This window comes from Aulonocara sp. 'chitande type north' Nkhata Bay, linkage group LG1, assembly GCF_057382095.1.
Source record: "Aulonocara sp. 'chitande type north' Nkhata Bay isolate Kocher_YH1m ecotype deep benthic linkage group LG1, A_spYH_male_GT1.1, whole genome shotgun sequence".
NCBI lineage: Eukaryota > Metazoa > Chordata > Actinopteri > Cichliformes > Cichlidae > Aulonocara > Aulonocara sp. 'chitande type north' Nkhata Bay.
The window spans coordinates 22221993-22237673 of NC_141344.1; the positions used below are offsets into that span (position 1 = coordinate 22221993).

Genomic DNA, 15681 nt, shown 5'->3' on the forward strand with positions numbered 1-15681 from the left:
GATCAGCATCCTGATGTGGCACACCTGTGAGGTGGGATGGATTATCTCAATATAGCAGATGTGCCCACTACCACACATTTGGACTGATTTGTGACCACTGTTTGGGAGGGATGGTTATATTGTGTATCTGGAATGAATTTTAGGTCTCTACGTCCATCCCATGGGGAATGGGAGCAAAAACAAAAGTGTTGCGTTTATATTTTTGTTCAGTGTAGACAAAGGAAAAGATGAAGAAAATAACCAACATATGTCAGCTGTTGGCTCTAGATGTTATCCTTCTCGTCAACAACAGGCTTCTTTCGTGTTCCTCTTGTTCGTTTGCGAAAACCAGAGTCTCCTGATTGCGTGAAACTTTTCTTCACCTCCTTCAGTGCATTAGTGGCCAGCACTTTCAAGTAATCAATTTCAAAGCACTGACGGACGAGTTGAGGCATGAAAGTTGGCGAGAAATGTTTCAGGCCAGAAGGAAGTGTTTACACGCTCCTGTGTTTTCAAAATGACACCATGCTGAATCAGGTGTGAAGAGCAAGAGCACATTGTCTGGAGCTCTTCAAAGCAGACAAGTGGCGTCTGCTACACAGGTATATTATCTAATCGAGGCATCTTCAGTGTAGTAATTAATTTATTACATTCTTTTAATAAAAATACAATGAAAAGATATTGATGGGAGGATGAAGGGGAGGATGCTGAACTAAACTGGGAGACTGGCTCCAGACAGAATTACTGGCCACATATTCATGGATTAGAATTAAATTAAACACACAAACATATAATTAATTCAAACCTTTTAATGAGCTTATTAGAAGAAAACCTTGACTTTCAAGACATAATGTGTATATGAAAGCATGAACTTCGTGGAAAAAACAAACACAATGCAGTAATACCAACATTAAAAAGGGCATTTTACACAGCAGTGCAAGCATTTTACCTCTTTTTGCACGTACCTGTGAAAATGTTGTATAGCACTTAAAAGTGTGTCCCTTCGTGCTGTTCCCTGGTTGGATTTCTGAACAATGAGTCTGTGAATTATCGAGTTTATACTGCATATTATGTCTTCCAAATGCGACGGTGTCTCCTAGAATCAGCGAGGTGATACTTACACATCATTTCACCTCTCTTTATGGAATTAGCATGCAAATGAGTCCAAATCAGTTTCACACTCTGTGACTAAATCAGGTCACATTGGGAAGAAAGCAAAATGGCAAAGGAAGAAAGAGAGAAAGAACGAAAGAAACTGTTCTCCCACAGTGCTCGGGTGAAAGAGAAACCCATTCATAGCTGCATTAATCATGGGTGGCAATAAAGAATGGCTCTGAGGCGGCGCTCGGGGAGGGAGGAAGTGAGAGAGACGGGGAAAGGAGCAGCATTGAAACCGTCGTATTCGTCAACTGGATCTGCCTGAATTCAAACTGTCCTCTGTAATTGAGGTCAGGGCAACTTAAACATCTGCTGAATGTACAGTAAAGTAAAATGTGTTTGCCCTCGTCTAGATTTCTTAGGTTGTTTCAGATTATCAAATAAAAATGAAATGATGATTTCATTTATTAAGGGATGAGAAACTCTTCCTGTCAGTATTTTGTAATACATGCTAAAATAATGTTTTACATACTGTATGTTCCTTTCCAACTTGTCATGAAGTTACCAAGCAGCATTATTGCAGGGTGAAAACTACTGCTCATTAAATAAAAGAAACATTCAAAGGCTTCAGAGCAGCAGGTCTTCACGTTTTACAAAAGACTCACAAAAAACAGTGAGTAAAATCTGTTCTGTGTATCACACACATGCCAGAGTTTATCATAAGAGGAGGTTATGGAGAACCACAAAGGTTGTTGTAGAAGCTCTGCTTCTTTTCTGTGCATTTTAGTATTTTTAGGTGTTTTCACTATTTTCTTTCTGCCCCTTGTGCTACTGTAACAAATGAATTTCCCCAGTGAGATGTTATGTAAAGTCCATGTCTGATGTACAAACCTGTCCAAATTTTCCATGGCCCTAAAGTAATTGAATGACCTCCAAACCTAATAATTGTATGTTTTGCCCTTGGCATCAAAAACTACAGTCAAACATTCGTGATAGCTTGCAATGACTCTTTCCAAAAACAGATTTAAACTAGGGCTGTTCGATATAACGATATATATCGGATGACGATATAAAAACATCTATTGTTTCATTTTACGCTATCGTTTGTTTCGTGGTGTCGCAAACTAAACTGTTTACGGCAATATTTTTTCATCGTTTTGATGGTCATTGTAGCGGCTATATTAATTTCTTAAAGTTCTCTCTTTCTCTTATATTTTATATAACCACACTACAGATGGAAAAGCGCCCGTTTTTTTGCGTTGTGGTTAGCAACAACGACGGTAACAGCATCGCGTGTCCGCTTGTTTATGTTCCACATAAACCTTTCACAATAAAGCTCAAGATCCTGTTGAGACTTTTCAAAATAAACTGAATCACGTGAAAGAGCAGATTATTTACGGATGAGAAGTAAAAAAGAGCCGCCAGGGCCCTATTTCAGGAAGCCGGTTTAGAAAACTCAGAGTGAAAAACGATACTCAGGGTTGAGTAACCCCGAACTGTCCAACTCGGAATATTCGGTTTCAGAAAGGCTGATAACAATTAGTTCAATCAACGCGGAGTTGCTTTAACCCCAAGTTAAGCGCGCGCACGAGGATACATAAAGCCCTGATTAGTGGAGCACAGATTAAGCGAGTCACCATGGAGACGGAGGGAAATTCAAATTCAAATTCAAATTTTTATTTGTCACGTACACAGTCATACACAGTACGATATGTAGTGAAATGCTTGGACAACTGCTCGTGACCTAAAGAAAACAAAAAAGGAAAAGGCTATGAATAAGATAGGAAATAAATATGAAAAATTAAAAAGGGTAAATTTAACTAGGAAGGAATAGAATATAAATTAAGGTTAAAAATGAAATAACTGTACAACACAAATTAGAATGAAGGGTAAATTTAACTGGGAAGAATAAGATAAAGATAAATATATAAATTAAAGTTGAAAATAAAATAACTGTACAACAAAATACACAATACACAATATAGAACTATATAAGAATGTATGAAGAAATCTAAATATAAATAAATATATACACAATAACAGCAGCTGTACAAGTATTAACCGGAAATGAAGAATATAGTGACCAGTGTTGTGCAAAACCAAAGTCCAGAAAGTCCAGTGTGTGTGTAAGAACTGTATGTGTGGGTCAGTACTGTGTGGTGGTGTGATTGAGAGACCGTATCGCCTGCGGGAAGAAGCTCCTCCTCAGTCTCTCTGTGTTGGTCTTCAGGGAGCGGAATCGCTTTCCTGACCTCAACAGAGAGAACAGTCTGTTGTTGGGATGGCTGAGGTCCTTCACGATCTTCCTGGCCTTGGTCCAGCACCGCCTGCTGTAGATTGAGTGCAGGTCAGGGAGCTCGGAGCGGATGGTGCGCTCAGCTGACCGCACAACCTTCTGTAGAGCTCGTCTGTCCTGCATGGTGCTGTTCCCGAACCAGGTTAAGATGTTTCCCGCCAGGATGCTCTCTATGGTGCACGAGTAAAAGTTCCTGAGCACCTTGGAGGGCAGTTGGAAGTCTCTCAAGCGTCTGAGGTGGTAGAGACGCTGTCGGGCCTTTTTCACCACGGTGTTGATGTGACAGGACCATGAAAGGTCCTGCGTGATGTGAACTCCGAGGTATTTGAAGCTGTCCACTCTCTCCACTGGGCACTCGTTGATGACGGGGGTCTGGTAGTTCCTCTCCTGCTTAGTGCTGAAGTCCACTATCAGCTCCTTTGTCTTACTGACGTTTAGAAGGAGGTTGTTCCTCTGGCACCAGTTCTCCAGATTCCTAATCTCCTTCAGGTAGGCCGTCTCGTTGTTATCAGAGATCAGGCCCACCACGACGGTGTCGTCAGCAAACTTGATGATGGTGATGGAGCTGGTAGTGGCCACACAGTCATATGTGTACAAAGAGTACAGCAGGGGGCTCAGAACACACCCCTGGGGGGCTCCAGTGCTGAGAGTGGTGGAGGCTGAGACATGTCCGCCCATCCTTACTGCCTGTGGTCTGCCAGTTAGGAAGTTGGAGATCCACTGACACATAGATGAGCTGAGTCCCAGATGCTCCAGCTTGGTGGTGAGTGTGGAGGGAATTATGGTGTTAAATGCAGAGCTGTAGTCTATGAAGAGCATTTTAACATAATTCCCCCTTCTAGTGTCCAAGTGAGTGAGTGATGTGTGGAGGAGATGAGAGATGGCATCGTCTGTGGAACGATTTGGACGGTAAGCGAACTGTAGTGGGTCCAGTGTGTCTGGTAGTGAAGAAATGATGAAGTCTCTGACCAGGCGTTCAAAGCACTTCATCACTACTGAGGTGAGGGCTACAGGGCGATAGTCATTGAGAGAAGCAGGGTGGGGTTTCTTCGGGACAGGAACAATGATGGACTCTTTGAAGCATGTGGGGATCACCGACTGAGATAAAGAGATGTTGAATATCTCAGTGAACACAGGAGCTAGCTGGTATGCGCAGTCTCTTAGGATACGACCTGGGATGCCGTCGGAAAGAAGACGCGGTCAATGTATTTTACAGCGCTTGAGGCCGAAATTCTGATGGCAGCATATGCCGATAACATGCAAATTCCGCGGAAAAAAAGTAACACAGCCTCAGCTGCAAAAGAAAGGGAGCATGCATGGCAAAACATAGCCGACAGAGTCAATGCGTGAGTGTTAATTTAAACATTGATCTAGGGATTTCCACCCATTTAACACGTTATTTTATTATATTTTATTTTATTTTTTATTTTATACATTTGATTTTGTGATGTGATTTGAGCGCAGGTGCAACCCAACAGGCCCCAAACGTTCCTGACAGCAAGTAAAAATGAAATATAAAAATATAGTCCAAACAGGTAAGGTGTAATTGTATTATGAGCCATAGTGCTTGGTCTGTTTGTCCGATGTAAATCAATTGCAGTTAGAGGCTACATTAATTTCCCCTCTGTAAGCACTTATTGAAATTATCTGAGCACATTACAAGTACATATTTGCTTACTCTGTATGCTCAAATGTGACCCGTTATAGCCAACAGAAAAAAAAGCGGAGGCCCGAAAAACAGGTGGGGGTCCTCCACCACCACCACTCACAGAGGCTGAGCAGTTGGCTTCCACATTTGTGATAATGTTGGCAGCATCACATATGATCTTCACAGTGCAGAGAACACAAATTAGCATCCATTACTATAATGAAATAATTTGTTAGTTTGAAATGCTACAGGGAACTATGTACCTGTACATTAATGCTGTGGAAAGACTTCCTGTTCACATAGTCTCCTTCATTTACTGAAGGAGCAATGATTGGAATGTGAGTGCCATCTATACAGCCAATCACGCCTGGGAACCGTGAACATAAATGTAAAATTTAAGTAGTAGTTCAAATATCACCACATCATGAATTAAGTTTCGTTCATCCTGATACCTGCAATTTTGTGGCATCCCTCCTTGAACACCACAAACGAGTACACGAGACGTTTCAGTGCAACTGTAACATTCCTGACTGCCCGACAGACGGTAGCCTTGGAAACGTGCTCAGCGTCACCAATATTATACAGAAAGCTCCCGTTTGCAAAAAACTGAAGTGCAATACAAGTAATATGTACAGAACTGAGAGAATGTCCGCGATGTGTCACATGAGCAATATTAGGCCTGAGGATGTTATTCAAATAAATTATAGATTGTGCTGAAAAACGGTAACGTACACACAGGAAATCATCAGGAAATGATAAAATGTCCAAATGCGCTCTAATCACTTTCTCCCGGCGGAGAGCTCTGCGGAGAATTTGGGCTTCAACATCTACTGGCTCTTCAAGGAAGGGGCACGCCATGTCTGACACTTCCTACAGTCAGGTTTCCGACAAAGAGGCGGAGAAGGTCAGGGTTAGTTGAAGTAAACCTGCTAGGGGGCAGGTTAGCTTCACGGAGTGTGTCGTCATAGTAACTCACTCATTATTAATCTAAACTCGCTTTGTGAAACCGAAAACCCAGAGTTTTCGTTAACTCAGGGTAGAGTTTGCACTAAACCGGCTTCCTGAAATAGGGCCCAGGTGTTAAAAAATAAACTCAAACGTTAGAACAGGCTAACTACTTCAGGCGTGTAATAAATACTCACAAAGAAAACGGCGGCCTTTACAACTTATGTCTAAAAATGTATAGTTTCATGCATCGGTTAAAACACTTGACTCCAGCTACACGACGCGCAGCTGGAAACACTTCCCGCAAGTCGAGCTGCCCGGGATTCACAGAATTTACAGAAAATGTTACATTTCTGTGATTTATATCGTTATCGAGACGATAGAATTCTTATATTGGGATATGAGATTTTGGTCATATCGCACAGCCCTAATTTGAACGTTTGTGGGTGATTAAAAGCATTTAACACGATTCAAAGTTACAGCTGAGATCTGTAATTACTGTCTGAAAATAGACTACAGTTTTGACTGGCAGGTTTATTAACTTAATGTTCACAACCTGTAGCTACAATTTGATAATGAAATATGTCACTGTCTTCCCATGTAGAGTTATTTCAGAGATCGGGGCTTCTTCTGTGATAAGATCATCTGGGCCAGACTGAAGAAGGTGCCTTCAGAGACATTAAAAACATGAGAGCATAGGTAGACCAAAATTAAGAAGCAGCTTGTTCTGGTAGTGAATGCTGTCACACGGTGAATAATGGAATGAATACTTACAAAAAGGTTTTTTAATACAGTTGAAACCCAATAAGGAATATTGTCTTGACAGCCTTAAAATAAATTGTAATGAATTTCTTTTTTGACTCAGCAGAGCTCCATTTATTCATTGTAAGCTGCTCATCACTGGCTCTCAGCAGGTCTCTGCATCTCATTCATAATCCCAAGTCATCATTCTGACTCTTATTCAGGACTTAAAGCCTTTGCATTGTACTTGCGTGTACTGGATACCCCTTTTAGTTATTTTTCAATAGCAATAAACCCTCCCGGGGTTGCAGGATGCATAACTGTGCCAGCCAAAGACATTTGCAGTATTTTGCAGATGGTTGAAGTTTGCCTTTTAACTTGTGTAAAAAACGGTGAATGCCTGTGTTTTCCTTGCCGAAGCCTAACAACATAATTTTGAACCTAAACCTAACCAAACAGAAGAAAACCAAAGTAAGTTCAAATGAAAAAGACTCAGAACTCCTGTCTTCATGCTGGTTGGTCATGTGATTGTGCCATTCACAATCTCACCTCCCTCCTAAATCCGTAATAACAGGATATCAGTGTAATTGTCATAATAATGCCCTGTGTCGAACTGTTATGTTAAAATAGGATGAGACGAGCCCAGCATCAGTATTTGACTAGCTCGGACTGATTTTTAGTATTTTTCCCTTGTTTCAGTTCAGACACTGTTGTTAGTATCCGTGCAAACAATTGTCTTATGTGACATGTGAATTTCAATTTTTTGCGCAAATGTGCATATTCCAAAAATCCCTATTGCAGCATTTTCAGACCATATAGCATAGCCTGTCAATCCCACTTCTAATACTAAGTCTGGTGCATTGAAAATAACAGTTACAGTTAATAATGTCCATACCACGACCCCCAAACACCACAACAGTGATGTTATATAATGTCAGTGTGTGATGAAAGTCTTGGCTAGCTAGCAAGAATTGACATTTCCATGGCCACTGATGACATTGTCCTTCAACTCCTAAATGAAAATTGCAGAATTAACTGTAATGAACTGCATGAAGCTGTAGTTCCTGAGTGGGAATGCACTTACATGCCCAAAGTATAAGTGAGTATGGACTTACATGGCTTGAGATATGCATAATTGCATGTACTTCTTATCGAGCATTTAAATTATTCCTAAAAACAGTCAAGTTTGTTCATACAAAAGTGGAAATATTGGTATTAAAAGATGTAATTAGAAAACCAGGAGTTACAATATAATAAGCATTTGGCCGTGATTAGAACTAGAGTGTGACCTTGGCGCACCCATTTTAAATTTGGTCCCGCTGTGTTGTGAGTCATAAAAAGAGCTCTGTCCCTCAGTATGCTGTCACTTATGTCATCAGTTAGACTTTAGATGCATTCACCAAGCCAGCTCATTAGCTACCGCTATTGTCTGAAGAGCAGCATGACATTAGCATTTAGATGTGCAGAGAGCCTCACCTGCTGCTGTCATTGTTACAATGTGCAGGCAAGTTCACGTTGAGTAAATTGATTTTCTTAGCTGCTATTCCATAAAGCAATGTTGTCTAGAAGATGCAGACGTAAATGTTTTTTATTTTTCTCCATAATGCAACCTTGTATTGTTATTCAAGCATGATGAATGCGAGCCGGGCTGATTTTGTATTGCATTGGAGTACAGTGCTAGCCTCTGGGCCATTATTTCTATAGCCACGCATGTTTGTTGATAGGCAGCACAGATTACTGTTCATCGTTTGTGTGATAAAGCTGAAGGAACGTAACCAAATTGATGTTTCATCTATAGTGTCAGGCTTGCTCTGGGAGAAAAGCATGAAAAAGTGGAAGAGAGAGAGAGACGAAAACAATGTAATTCTGAAACCTTTTTATAAAAATGGCGCAGATGAGCTGGCAGCTTTACTTACAAAGGATTCTTTTCCTTCATACCTGATCATAAGACGTGTTTATTCTCAGTGAGATCAGCAACTCCAGCTTGACTCAGTGTTGACAGTTGTGCTTAATCCTGATGATCGGTTTACTTAGATTTTGACTCAAACATCACAGAGTTATCGTAGATTTACTGTACTGAAAATATGTCTTCAAGTCTTGAATGTTCAACTGTATAGTTTGTCATGATGTTCTGAAAAAGATTTGAAATACTTTCCTTGTCCATGACAATATACCTCAGACCCTAATGCATATACACCAGACTCACACTCCTTGATGCATCTCTGCAGTGCCATTCTGTTTCTTTGGATGTTTTGTTATAGGTTACGTGTTATAGCAGGAAGGATGCATTTAGATATAGTGGTTTTCTGCTCTTGAGCGCACCTAACTCAAGGTTGGATGTGTTTGGAGATGCTCCTTTGCATACCTTGGTTGTAATGATGTTGAGTTACTGTCCCCTTTCTCATGACCTCTGGCATTAACAAGGCATTTTCACCCGGAATATTTTCTCTTTTTTGGACCATTCTCTGTAAACCCTACAGATGGCTATGGGAAAATCCCAGTAGAACAGCAATCTGTGAAAATTCAGACCAGCACGTCTGGCACCATTAACCGTGTCACACTCAAAGTCGCTTAAATCACCTTTCTTCACCATTCCGAAGCACAAATTGAACTTCAGCAGGCTGTCTTGGCCATGTCTACATGTCTAAATGCAGCCGTTTGATTGGCTTAGCAGATATTTGCATTAAGGATCAGTTGAATAGATGTCGCTGGAGAGCAAACGTCTTGCTATAATGACTGCAGGGTATATATGCGTGTCTCTGTACCTTATCTCGCCTTGAATGAAAATTTGCATGAACATCATCACACGTACAGTGATTAACATCTAAGCCTTTTTTTTTTTTAAAAGACAGATTTATTATAAATCCAGATTCTTTGGATTTTCATATATTTTATGTTATTTCATCATCCCCCTGAGAATCCTATGTCGCGTTTTTTTCTTCTACTTATGCATCATACACAGGCTTGTTTCTCAAAACAGGCCCATTCTGAGCCATCTATAATCTATAACGCTCATCAATAATTTTGTTGTTGTTGTTGGTAGGGAATGACTGCCTTAGCTTTTGTTTTCCCACGACACGCTGCAACATTTTAGAATAACATTTGAATGAAAAACAGGACAGGAGTCAACAAGTCTGGGTGTGTGTAGCTGTGCCAGGATGCCGAAAAGACAGTCAGTATTTCAGTAATACTCCTGAGCCTCGATTATGTTGTTGTGCTTATTCTTTTGTTGTCATTTTGCGGTACACTGAAGGTTTATTTTGGATGCTTTATATAATCCACAATCATCAAAGGACAATGCAAAACACAAACATCTGGTTTAAATGAGGACTGCAGTCATGGATATAATCTGCGGTTATCGCTTGTGCTTTATGCACGCTGGTGTGCTCAGTGGCAGGAAAGAAACTGGGAACTGTATATTGGAAAACTGTGAGCATTCAAAATTAGATTTCATTTTTTTCGGAGATAAGCAGCTAAAAAAGAACAGAAAGTCAGTTGAAAATAAAATATTGGTGCCTCACATTGAATGTAGCACTGCAGACTTGAAAGGTGCACGCCCTTTTAGAGAGTACTCACACTGAACCAACCTTCAAGCAAATGATGCTCACATCACTGGGAAACTGAATAAAAGGTAAATAATGCTGCATTGCTACACTGCACATTTAAAATCTGTTGATCATTTAGGGAATAATAGAATATTCAGACAGACTGACAGAATATGTGACTAGCTTTCACTAAACCATTCTGTTTCCTGTTTGCTGCTTTCTACAATGAGGTGTTTTTTGTTAAATTTTGAACACTATAAAATAAAAAGCAAAGGTTCAGGGTTTCTATAAAAGACTATGCATCTGTAGACACACAAACTAGAAACCCTGAATGTGTATTACACTAGATAAAGCTAATTGCAGATGCACTGCATCAGAGAATTTCCCGTGCCTTCTGATTGTGGTTCAGGAGGTACTTAAAGGTCATGAAAGAGCTTCTGTACTTACGCCAAAAAAAAAAGAAAAACAGTATGTGTGTTTGGTCTTACACGCTGAAATCGGAGCTGCCTGTGCTGACCTCTCAGCCTCGGTCGACGTGAGTTAGCTGAGGAATACTAATGAGAGAACTGGGTTTCAGCTGAATGGATAATGAATTTAAAAACAACAACACAAGTTGTTGTCTCAGTGTTCACAGCGCTGCTTTGTCATTATGCTGTTGTGATGGTAAACCCTCTATACGGCAGCATAAAACAGAATCGGTGGAATAAAGCATTTGCTTTGGCTTAGCACTAACTGCTAAACATTGCTGCAGGTCAGGACAGCTTGTTTATCTGTGCTCTGCCTTTAAATCCCACTCAGTTCACCCTCTGTTCAATCTTTAGGTGCCTTAGGTCTGCAAGACAGAAAGGATTGCTTAGTTGTTGTTGTGGAAAAGGAGGTCAAGGAAGCGTGGTGTGAGCAAACCTGTATGCTGATGGGATGCTAAAACCAAGGAGAGGCCCATGCGAGGCTTCAGAGTGAGCATAATGTATGTTTTTTACCTTTCATGATAGAGGAGGAAGGGAGGATGGAGATCAGTGGGGTAGATTTCCTGCTGGAGATGAGCTCTGAGTGGATGTGTGGGTGTGGCTTCAAGGATGCTGTAAAGCTGTCAGCTTGCTTTTATGTGCATTTGCTTGTGTTCACCCATACAACATATGAGTAATATTGAGGTTCACTGGCTATCTACTGCTTTTAGCCCTAATTAATAATTTTTGCAGTGACTTCAATCAACAGCAAATCATTTTACATTTTAGTAGCTGCAGCCTTACTACGAATATTAACTGTGTCAGAGTTCTGGGCAAAATGCAGTTTTGAAATTTCTTCTTTGTGCTGTCAAACAGTCTGTCATTCCTGTCAAAAGTAAAACTGTCATGTGAATAACTGAAAGAAGAGCAAAGTCTCTGGATAAACTAAGGGAACTTGACATTTTCTGTTGGCATGTTTGTTCCCTCCAGTTTTTTTTCTCATACAGGTTTAAGCCTGATTGCTCTGTATTACCACCAGCCGATGTCACGCTCAGCTAGCGGAAATCAAATCTCTGAATTTGCATGGTTATTTTACCAACCTTTGACAGTGTGAGCCACTACTTACATTGAAGAGTTTGAACAAGTGCTGTTCTACATAGTGCAGTGCTGAGACTGAGTACAGACAAATAACACTGCTTAAATAGTAACTTGGAATAAGGGCAAAGCATGACCGTTTTTAATTGCACTAAACAAGCCCACCATTACCTTTGAAGAGTGGCTATGTAGGCTAATTTCCATCTACAGTAATTTCCAAGACTTGCAGCTGGTGGGGAGGTGTCTTGTAATACCATAAAAAATAAATGCCCTTAAAATATGTATTTAGTATTCAGTCACGAGTGCATGTGCATAGAGTTGCCCTTCTAATTTCTGGGTTGAATGCTCACAAACAATTATTACTTTACAGTAAATCAATTTGTACTTAGAGCTGTATGGCTTTGATAAGGCAATTAAGAAAAGCAGAAACAAGAGAGGCAAATATTTATGAAAAGTATTGCTTATGTAAGAAACTGAAAAACATGTGCTCTTGCCGCACTGGATCACATTGGCCTAAGTTAATATGGTGCTGGGAATTACACTAGTCCAAGGTTCCTAGATTGCTGCTGACTTGAGTTTTGTCTGCTATTGGAGGTTTGTTTTTCTTCCCCTGATTGGCCCGAAGTGTGATCTGCTGAGGGTTTTGTCTTTAACACTGCAGTGTGCTGCAGTATGAGTTGGACTTTTGGGACCAAAACAAGCCTCAGGGCTGCATGCAAGTAGGAGAGGAGCCATTGTAAGCTGTGCTAAAAAGGAAGAGACACTTTCACTGCTAACATAGATGTATTTGTGTCGTTGTGGGCACAAAAAATAGTGGAGATTGATACCATGTGAGGACTAAGACTGAGTTTGGGTTTCACCCTGGTCAAGGTTAGGCGAAGCATGTCATGGTTTATTTTGTGAAAAACCTTTAGAGAGTTAGAAAGTCAAAGCAATTTCATTACGAGCACAGTACAAATTACAAGCGTGTGCTGCCACAGATAATGAGAAAATTGTCTCGAATGTATCCTTTGTATTTCAGAACAAATCACAGAATAAACACAGTGTCTGTTTTTCCTCACATTATTTTAGTAGCTCCTTTGTCTTCTGCCTTTCGCACAGGTATTGCTCATCTCTTCTCCCATGTGTCTGCTAAACTTTGTTTCTTTAGAAGAGTGACTCACTAAGTGTTCACTTGCAGTTCAAAAGCGTAATTTATTCCTGTCTTCGTTCTGTCTGTGCAACTTTTGCGAGATCAACAAGATATGTTGTGTGAGGACTTAAGAGTGTTTGAAACCTGCTGTTTTGAAGCATTTTTAGTACATCTTGTTCAACAGTACCTATTGCATTGGTTTCTTGAGCTGTTCTATTTTATTTGGCATAGAAGTGCTGCCGTTGCTGACTTCATCACATATTACACACACCAGTGCTTGACCACCTTCTTTCTGACCCCTCTTGCTTTTATCAGCACATCCCCCACTGACTGTCATGAAGGAGCCATTATACTGATGCCAGCAGTGTGTGTGTGTGTGCGTGTGTGCGTGTGTGGTGTGTTTTACGGTTGATCTGATCCAACTGCTAAGTGAGGACAGCAACCCTGAAGTTGTCACAAGAAGGACTCAGGCCGTGAGCACGAGATGTGACATGTGGGTTAAGCTTAGCAGCAGATGGTAAAACCCAGCTGATTTGGGGAGAAATTGCAGCTGAGCTAATGTTGCTGATTCAGTATGTCTTGCCACATCCATACCTCTGCCTGTAGAGAAAAGTCGTTGGTTTGATAGCTCTATTTGCTTTCTGAGCTTTTTGCTAAATAAAATTAAAGCCTTGAGACCAGCATAAGTTTTACTTTACAGTTTTCCTATCTCGTTGTGTAATTAAATCTATTGATTTTCTTTACCTTGAAATATAAAGCTCCTTGATCTTCTCCTGTATAAATAAAATTGAAAAAAGCTTTATATTACCCACAATTTGTATGGATCGTCTTCAAATTTCACAACAATATACTAAGCATTTGACCTTGAGCTTCATTGTTAGCACCCGAGGTCAAACCTTGAAAAACTGTCCGTACATATTTTGTTTTAATTTGTTACATATTTGTTTGAAATTTGCACTCCTGTTGTATTTCCTGAAGTTTAGGTGCGGTGTCGAGAGCAGATGCTGTGATTATACCACAGTGGAGATGCTTATATACAAATATACAAATGTTTATACAAGCCTTTTGGAACCTTCACACACACACACACACACACACACACACACACACACACACACACACACACACACACACACACACACACACATATATATATATATATATATACATTTATATATTTTCAAAATGTTTATATCTCGACCTAAACCGATTTCCCTAAATAGCAAAAATTGAAAGAGGCTCTAAATCTTTGGATGCCTTATTTTCATTCAACTGCAAAAACCTCTGCTGTGAATTTGAGCCCTTATTCTCATTCCAGTATATCACCTCTCTGACCCAACAACCCCTGCTTGACATCATCACCACCCCCCTAATTCTCTGTGCATCCTGACAGGAGAAAGAAATCAAAGCTCAGTGTTCCCGCTGGATTGTGTCTTTCATGTGGCTTGTCAGTTTGATGCTTAGTTTTCTCCTTTTGTGTTCCAGGTCCTCCTTTGAACCAAATGCTAGAGCTGCTCTGCCTACTTAAAGATATCAGTAAGTTTTCTTTACTATGCCTTGGCAGGTTATTATATTGTAATGGTATACTGGGGAGTGTGGGAGGAAATTCTTATGGAGCCACATGAAGCATCCTACCAAATTGGTGAGACAGCTTAGACTTGGAGAATGTGCACTGCAATAATAAAAAGATGATAGGATGTCCAATATTGCAGCCTTCTTTGTGCTGCTACATTTGGACTCTAAGCTGGGAACTGAACCGAAAAGCATAACAATGAACCCTCGGGAGCTCCTTAACTTGCCTGGATGCCCACTGAGGTTGTGGTGTAGACACAAACAATGAGTAGAGGAGGGAATAAGAAGGAATAACAAAGAAAGAGGAGGGTGAAGAAATGTTATTCTGGTGGTTTGTTGTCTTTAACTAATTGTTAAATGTATCTTGAAGCTTGGATCTATTGTTTTAAAGCCTTTGTTCATTTTAATGCTGCAAATGTGCAAATCAAGTAAAACTTTTCTTGACTTTGAGGCGATTGAAGGAAGTGACACCAAGAGAGAGTGAAAGACACCGTTGATTTACATACGAGGGAGAGGTAAATACATTAGAGGTTTGCCTAGGCAACCGAAGCCTGCAGTGTCTTCTCGCAACCAACCGTTAGCTGATCCACGAGGAGCAAATTGGTTTGTATGTAGACACAAGGGTTTCGTTTCACACAGAGGATTCGCACACTTTAAACAGCCTCAGCATTTGTATGAATTAAGGCCATTAACTGATTTTCAAACTATAACACAGCCATAGCTGACACGTCTTTTGGTTACGGCTGACTGAAAAACAAAGAGTAAACTGTCACACAGACTTACACAACTGTGCTTTTTCATTTTTATTTATATGGCAAGACAAATGTCGCCTCAAGGTTCTTTATATCGCAAGGTAAAGCTATAAAGAAGAGTGCAGTTTTGCTTCATTTACCACCTTGTCGCTGTGGAGTTTTTGAATTCAGCAGCTGTACTGACTGAGTGCCGTTACTGTTGATGATTAAACCTGTTAGCACCGTCTCTCACGCTATTGAGTCTAAAGTTGTTTTAGAAGAATACTTTGATAAATATTCACAAATACAAGCTGGCGACGGAGAAAGTGAGCAAAGATTATGTGCTGATGAAGGCGAAGGAGGAGCATTGTGGGACTACATCACTGAAGACATACCATAAGAAGGGGTGAAGAGGGGAAGATGTAAGAATACTTGAGCAATTCAAAGTGTTGT

At 40.4% G+C, this 15681-nt stretch overlaps 1 protein-coding gene across 2 annotated transcripts in view; it reads left to right on the forward strand.

Moving 5' to 3' along the window:
* apba2b (amyloid beta (A4) precursor protein-binding, family A, member 2b) overlaps positions 1–15681 on the forward strand; it is an 87054-nt gene that overhangs the window by 8497 nt on the left and 62876 nt on the right. The window contains exon 2 of one of the 2 annotated variants that reach the window (XM_086288445.1): positions 14411–14461. The exons of the other annotated variant lie outside the window; for it this stretch is intronic. The gene's annotated coding sequence lies outside the window, so the exon portion shown is untranslated. The remainder of the gene's footprint in view (positions 1–14410; positions 14462–15681) is intronic. 2 annotated transcript variants of the gene reach the window in all.